This window comes from Corvus brachyrhynchos, unplaced genomic scaffold (assembly GCF_000691975.1).
Source record: "Corvus brachyrhynchos isolate BGI_N302 unplaced genomic scaffold, ASM69197v1 scaffold258, whole genome shotgun sequence".
Classification (NCBI taxonomy): domain Eukaryota; kingdom Metazoa; phylum Chordata; class Aves; order Passeriformes; family Corvidae; genus Corvus; species Corvus brachyrhynchos.
The window spans coordinates 2,855,273-2,863,177 of record NW_008240122.1 but is presented as its reverse complement, the minus strand read 5'-3'; the positions used below and the strand labels follow the sequence as shown (position 1 = coordinate 2,863,177).

Below are 7,905 nucleotides of genomic sequence, written 5' to 3'. Positions count from 1 at the left end.
TGAGCAATGTGCAAAGAAATCTGGGATTAAAAAAATAGGCCTCCTGAGCAGAGAGCAACAAGAGACAAAGAGATGTGTGTCTCAGCAAGACTTCCACAGAGAAGCCTCAACATGTGTGCAAGGTGAAAAAGAATAACAGGATGGCGTCAGCGCTGGCTGGCAATGGGCAAGGGAGGGCCCTTTTCATCACAGCCTGGCCGAGAAACACACGGCTTCGGCAGAGAGGGGAAGTACAGATCCTGACTTCAGAAATATAAATCCTCTTTTAATAAGTGACTGAAACTGTAGGAGTTCCTAAAGAAAGACAGCTTTCCTGCTCCTTGTGTCTTTAACTCTTTCCGTACCTGATGGTATGTAGCTATTGCTTTCACTTTCCTGCTTTACTCTCCTGTGCATTTTGGGGAAAGTGAGCGAGCTGTGTTACCTAACACAAAGGGGGCTCCAAAAGGTCAAAAATCAAGGACAAGACCTGCACCAGAAATAACTGTAAGCCAGGGCAGTTGTAGAGTGTCCAGTTGGTGCATGATCCCATGGGGTCCACAGAGTAGGGCTTTTAAAGGAAAAGGTGACCATGTTCTTATTGAAGGTAATTTTTTTCTTTTTTTTTTTTTTCCTTGAGGCTTAGGTTCCAGTAACAGATACATCTTGCCTATTTTGAGAAATGCATTTAGTCACCTAAGCCCCGTTTATAGTCAATGAGGCTAAATAGGCGTGTCTAGAGGACAATTAATCCCATGTGTGTTACTTTGGAGAGGTGGGGGTGGTGATGGTAAAAATAAGTGCCCCTAGGAAGGGTCTGCCTGCTCCAGCTGACCACACAGGGAGGCCATAGAACTTTCTGGGGCTGTTTTTTGTCTGGCAAAAATTTGAGTATTGCAGTGCTGCCTGTGGTTTTGATTTGGCTGAAGCAAGGAAGTGCTGGAAAACACAAGAAAGAGATTGAAGCCCTGAACGTTAACCAGGCATCACAAAGGTGTCGGCAAGGGTCCGCATCTCTGAATAAAGAATGCAGATTAAGGAAACACTCATAAATCTAATATGCTTGTACTTGAACAATTGCTAGCAGGACCTGAACATGAGATAGGAAATCAGTATTTGCATACTGCTTTTGGTCTGTTACTGTTGAAATTGTGATCAGGTTTAGAAGCTATAACAATTTATGGAGAATACGAAAATTATTTTGCAGCACAGATAAAACATAATCACCTAGTGCCATAATGCAAAATTTTCCACTCCAGTCCTTATGTTTTATACTGATATCTGCAATTCACCACTTTAAAGAAAACAAACAGTTTTTTATTTACTTTGTGCAACAAAAGTCAAGGCTAGTTTTCATAGGAATATTTAATTTTAATATTGAGATAAGAGTGACCAACCCAGATTCTGGTAGACAATTTTATCAGTGCAGTCAAACATATAAATCTTGTTTCAATGACACTTGCCCTGAATAAAAAGCAGGTATGCTAGCACAGACGAGAGATTTCCCAGTCTAATGCATCCCAGATGATTCTAGTCTGGGCATATCTGTGCAATCTGAGACTGGCAACTGTGCCTTGCTCTCTGCTGCTTTTGTTGGAGCCAGTGGCCAGACGAGGTGCTCAACACCCGGCAAGGCTGAGTCTGCTGGGCTCTGGGATGGTGCAGAATTCTGCTGAAAAGAGAAAGACTCGTGAGAACAGCTCGATTCTGTGCTTTTTCCACCAGTGGCTAATTTTAGCAAAACTGTCCTTAGCACGTGTGTGTGGGAGGGCAGACATTTCCTTCTTTACATGACCTTTGTATAAAACCAAATCCAGAGCAGTGATTTTTCTCTCCCTCCCCTCTTTTCCAATTTCTGGAGACTCACTGACGGGGAAAAAAAAGAAAAAAAAAAAAAACTTACAGAAATCTGTGGTTTGTGTGAAGGACCAAATTTAAATAGGAAGCAAGTTAGCAGAAAGTTTCGTGCTGCAACTTGAAACTATACCAAAACATTTGGTTTAATGTCCCAGAGCTGTTTTCCTGCTGTTCTGTTCATAACTTGATTTATGAGTTTATGTGTGCCTAACAGGTAGAACTCTGGGCTGGGACATATATTTTTGTTCAGGATACAAATCCTTCCTGTGCCCTCTCTGCTTCTCCTGCTCCCCATGGCAGCAGAAAAATTAGGGCATGTGTTGTAAAGGTGCTGTTTTCTTCCCCTGCCCATTGTGCTGGCTGAATGACTCATAAACCAAACATTGATAATATCAGTTGACAGTTATTTAAACCTGAGGTTTCAGGTTAAGGAGTAACAATGAATGCAAATATAGCTGCTGAGAGGCTGTTTGCAGTACACGCACTTTTGTGTTAGATCTTGAGAATTTTTAAGTGTTGTCACACAAAGTTCTATAAAGCAAAATTAGAAGATGATATAGGGAGTCCATGTTAAGGTGTCTGTGATGCTGTTGAGGTGTACCTGCTTCTCAGGTACCCCCCAAAAACCTGCAGCTCATCCCTGAGCTCAACAGAGTGAAGACCTCTAGTTTTCCTTGCAAGCACTTCTTGTTTGTAACCGGATTGCTGGTCACTTGTGACTGCCTCCTGAAAAAGGCAGGTATAGCATGCTAGTTTAAAAAGACATCAGTGCTGTGTAAGTACCAGTAATAAGTTAAGCTGTGCCTGGGAATGTCCCCATTTGGGCCATGCTCTTCTCTGCCCTAGCCCTTTAGAGCATTCCATGGAGCTTGGTCATTGCAGAGGCCACTCCAACAGGCAGGCTGCACACAGCCACCCACTTCCACCAGCTGAAGGAGGTAGCTAACGCAGGCATGGGCCATTTGCAGGAGAGTTCCCAGATATGGCCACAGGCAGATTTCATAGTCTCATTCCTTCAACACAGCTATATGAACTATGATGCTGTCAGAGGTGTTCGAATTTAGAAAATCTGCTTATTCTGTTAGGCAGAAAAGTATCCGCTTGCTCCTTGCACAGATTTTTCTCAGTGTGGATGGACAGGTGGCTTGAGGTGTTTGTTGTTTGGTTTTTTTGAGGGTTTTTTTTGGCATCTAATTCTATTCCACATCTTCTTTCCTGTAGAGAGAAGAGAGTTGCCTTGATGTTGCTGAGTTATCTCTTTCTGGTCTTACTGCTATTAACTGACACAGATGCCTGGGTGAGAAAGCTCTTGCTGAGCCAAGACTGAAGCAGTGAAACACCAGGGAATATACAAAGCCAGCCAGCAGCAGGCAGGAACCCTCTCAGTTCTTGTCCTTTCCTTTAGTGGCAACAGGAAATGGAAGAGTCTCTGGGATACATCCTCACTTTTCCTCTTCTTACCTTTAGGTCAGTGTATCTTTTTCCAGCAGTCGTTTACCCCTAAGCCCTTCCTTGCAACCAGAAATTTAAATATGCATATTTTTTCTAGGGAAACATGAGAAATTATAATTTATATTTTAGTAATATAGGCAGCAAGACTGCTTAATTTAAATATTGAAATAGGGTTTTTTTTACATTTGCTTTCTGGTTTGTGGAGGTTTTGTCCTCCTAGAAAATCAATCAAAAATATTCACATTAAAAATGCCATTCTGGGGAAGGGAAAAAAGTGAGATTCTGCTTAGGCAGTCTGTAGGTGCTTTAATAATAGATGGATTACTGCATTCACATCATCCTTTGCTAGTGATTTTTGACTCATTTTTCTTGTTTTGGGTGAAAGGTGGATTTGGGATTTTTTTTTTTTTTTGGGGGGGGGAGGGAATTCTAGTCAGAAGTGTGGGATGACTGGGATTACATTGAGAGGAATGGTTGGGTCTTCTGCCTTTAGACCTTCTCCCAGGCTGCGATTTGCTTGCCTATCACTTGACAGCACTGATTTCATTGTATTAGCTACATTGCACTGAATTGTGCACTCATTTAGGAACAGAGAGACTTTGATCACACTGACATGGATGACCTTTAAGCTTAGTCTTTACTGGGGTTATTAAATTGAACTGCTTAAAGTCCTGGAGACATTTGTAAACAAGGCATGTAAACACATTGAATAGTCCTAGAACAATTTAGAAATAGAATAATTAGTGTTTGGAGTAGCATACTCTCAGTACATTTACAATTCAGTGTTTGAAACCAAGCTAATTAAGTTCCAAACTGGACACAAGAATTAATTTCAATCACCTAATCTCCCATTATGTGTTCACAGTTCATCAGAGGACTCATGAAAAATTCATAAATTCCAGGAATAGGAAATTCTCAGAAAAAAGCTGCAGTTGAACATTGGAAACTGTCAGACAAAACTTAAACTTTATCAGGTCTTGTTTATACAAGTCCAGTTCAGCTGATTCAATTACAAAATATTTATTTCTGTTGTGTGAGCATGACCCAACTGAGATATGAAACTGGAGTTATTTTTCTGAAACCCCATCACAGTGTACTTCACAGCTGTGTCTTTTTATCTTCTAGTGTTGTTTTGGACAATAATATAATAGAAACCATACAGGCCTCCATCTCTGGTTGCTAGCTGTATCACAGCAGTGTCTGTGAAGTGACACAGAGTCCTGAGTGCAGCTCAATCTCCTGACTTCCTCCATGTTACCTCCCTTACATTATGTCCTGAACATGAGCCAGCAGCCAGGAGGGCCAAGTGTCTCCTGGGGAGCATCAGGCACAGCATCACCCATACGGTAAGGGAGGGGATTGTCCAGCTCTGCTCTGTGCTGGGGCAGCCTCACCTCGAGTGCTGGGGGCAGTTTTGGTCACTGCAGTATGAAAAAGACGTTAAATTATTAGGGAGTGTCCAAAGGAGGGACAAAAGTATGGTGAAAGTCCTTGAGGGGAAGCCATATGAGGAATGTCTGAGGTCACTTGGTCTGTTCAGCCTGGAGAAGAGGAGATTGAGGAGCCACTGCAGTTACAACTTCCTCATGAGGGGAAGGGGGTGGGGCAGGCACTGATCTCTTCTCTGTGGTGACCAGTGACAGGACTCAAGGAAACGGCGCCAAGTTGTGTCAGGGGAGGTTTATGTTGAATACCAGGAAAAAAATTTTCACCCAGAGAGTGATTGGGCACTACTTTCCCCAAGGAAAGCAGTCACAGCACCAGCCTGACAGAGTTCAAGAAGTGTTTGGACAATGCTTTCAGACACATTATGTGATTCTTGGGGCGTCCTGTGCAGGGTCAGGAATTGGATTTGATGATCCAGATGGGTTCCTTTGAACTTGGCTTATTCTATTATTCTGTGATTCTGTTCACAGTATTTTCAGGTGTTTTTCCAGAAACTGTTCTTGCTTGTATTACCTTGCAGAAAATAAAAAGCCACAACACTGGAAAGTAGAAAAAATCTTCATGAAAGTTCACTGCACCTTCTTTGAATGATGGAATACTTTGTTTTTTTTAAAAGCTTGCAAGGAAAACCCCTTCCCAAAGACTTCATAAAACTTTGTAATCCTCAGTCCGTATAATGACAGATAGAGGAGATAAACACTTTAATGACCAGGAGGTCATGAAAATTACTTATCCAACTAAAGATCAATTGGATGAGGTCTGTTACCCAGGATAAGTGATAAGAAAAAGGTGCTCAGTACAAGTGCTTTGAACAAGTTAAGTTATGTCTTCTTCCCCCTGCAGCATCAAATAGTTATGGTGTAACCGTGGCTTCCTCCTCCAAAGCGTTTTGTTCTGGTTTTGTGCAGTCTGAATTTCATAGGCAATTCTCTCTCAGTGGTGGGAAGGAAACTGTTTGTGAAACTTATGTTTACTTCATAGGAGTCAAAGTTGTGTACAAAATTTTGGTCTGTTTTGTGAGGCAGTGGCAGCAGCTGGAAGTGTAAATAGTATTTTTATACCGAATTGTTGTGATGCTGAGTAAGTGGGTCCAGATAAAAGGATTTCCCCAAACTGGGACATATTTACTCCCAAGAATTGTAAAAACACAATAATAATTTTCTATTCATGTACAACCTAGCATTGAAATACAGGAAAAGAGCAGAAGGAGTCAAGATGGAGTGGGAGAGTTCAATGGTTATGTCTGGTTTGACAGATGTTACATCATCTCGTAAGCCTGGTTTCTAAATGAAAGGAAACTTTGGATAAACAACTGATGATATCTAAATTTTCATTAATCTTGCACATTAATCTATATTTCTGTGCCTCTGTTGCAACTACCTTTGCATGCTCCTCTAAAATATGTCTACTGTCTCCTTTTCAAGGGTTCTTTCTAACAGAAATGCCCTGAAGAAGTGAGTCAGTAAAATATTTACCAAAACTTCCCTAAATACCAACCATCTCATGGTGGGTAAATTACTGATGTAAATCAGTGGGACTGATGATAACTTGCTTTATTTCATTATTTCAAACTTTTTCTTCACATTTTATTACTGTTCATTTGGAATCAGGTTATAAAACCTTTCTAGCAAGCCTGTCATGTGATTTTTCTGTGCAATCAGTAATTAGTGATGCTGATATCTGAAGCAAAGGTTTCAAATTCTTTAGTATTTTCTAATAATATTTAGTACTAAATTTTTGGTTGGTGTTTCCTGCAAGTAAGATGCTGCCATTTATTGCATTTACTACTACATGTTGCAAGTCACACAGAGCTTGGATCTGTTTGCTAGCAAATAATATTGTCACCAGGATTGTTCTTTTTCATTATTCCAGGTTTTGGAAGGGACAGGTCTTCCTATGTGGCTTTGAACCATTTAAGTCAGTTTTGTTATTTTTGTTGAAGGCCACTCCTGGAAAGCTTTCTGTTTGTTCTCCTGTCTTGGCTAGCGGGGATGTCAAAACAGGGGTGCAGCTGTTCATATGTATAAATGGGAAAAAAAATTTCATTTTGAACTCAGCTAAATCCCTTCAAAGACTGCTACTTCTCTGCTGAACTTTTTTTGCATGAGCAGTAGGCTTTGCCCAGGAATGGGTAGGACTTCCAAGTTAGTGCTAGGGTTAGATATTGCGGTAGTGTGGGAGCAGACTCAGAGAACACTCTGGACAGGCTCTGGCCATGTCCACTGGAGCAGCTCCTTTTTCTGCTCTGGAAGGTGGGGCAGTTGAGGAGAAGAAGGAAAGAGCACATGTTCAAGGAGAAAACAGGAGGAGATGAGTAGCACATGACAGAACAGAACTTGGCACAGTAACAGAAATGTGAACCACAAGAATCTGCCAATGTTGGTTGTGTGGGTGGGAGCTCAGGTGCAGGTGCAGTGTCCATTCTCTACAAGGGACTGACATACAATTGCCCATTATAGTTAAAACAGAAAGGGAAGTGTAACTTGCCCAAATAAGGGCTAAAAGGACTCTGCAAGTGAGGAGTCAGGTGGGCAAAGGTAATCATGATGAAAAATTGATCAGGGACATATTGGGATACTAGTAAAGCAGAGTGTTACATAGCAAAAGAATGCCATGAAAAATTTTTTAGAGTGTAGTTTTAATAACAGAATATAACTGCATTATGTTTTGCAGATGTCTGCTGGAGTATTTACTCTCCCACCTGCAAGATTTGCCACCAACATAAAATCTGAGAAGATATGAAAAGATGCTGTCAGTAAATATTCTTTTTAGCAAAATAAGACTAATACCAATTTATTTATCTCTAAAGTAGTGTCCAAAATGTATTTGGTGTGTGAAAGGTCTGAGATATCCCCAGTGTGCATTTTACAACATTGAGTACCAGCCAAATCGTATTATGTTGGTGGGGTGATTTCTGTTGTCTTCAGTCAGATTTCTCTAGGAATGCACCTCATCATATTCTCTCATAACATTTAATGTTAGCTTTTAAGATCAGCTCCAGTATCATGGCCTGACAAATGACACGAATCAAGTCCTTATCCACCAATTTGTAAATATTCAGACATCAATACTGAATTTTGACCATTTTTTCTATCCTCTCATATCACCCACGGGAATGCCAAGTAACTTTATATCATGACTGCAAATGATGTAGTTTGTTTCTAATGGTTC

General features: G+C 40.8%; 1 long non-coding RNA gene across 1 annotated transcript in view; it reads left to right on the top strand.

Moving 5' to 3' along the window:
* Positions 1–7,905, top strand: part of LOC108449242 — a 47,607-nt gene that overhangs the window by 6,625 nt on the left and 33,077 nt on the right. The window contains exons 3-5 of the long non-coding RNA XR_001865396.1: positions 3,058–3,303; positions 4,414–4,634; positions 7,408–7,485. This is a non-coding gene — a long non-coding RNA (uncharacterized LOC108449242). The remainder of the gene's footprint in view (positions 1–3,057; positions 3,304–4,413; positions 4,635–7,407; positions 7,486–7,905) is intronic.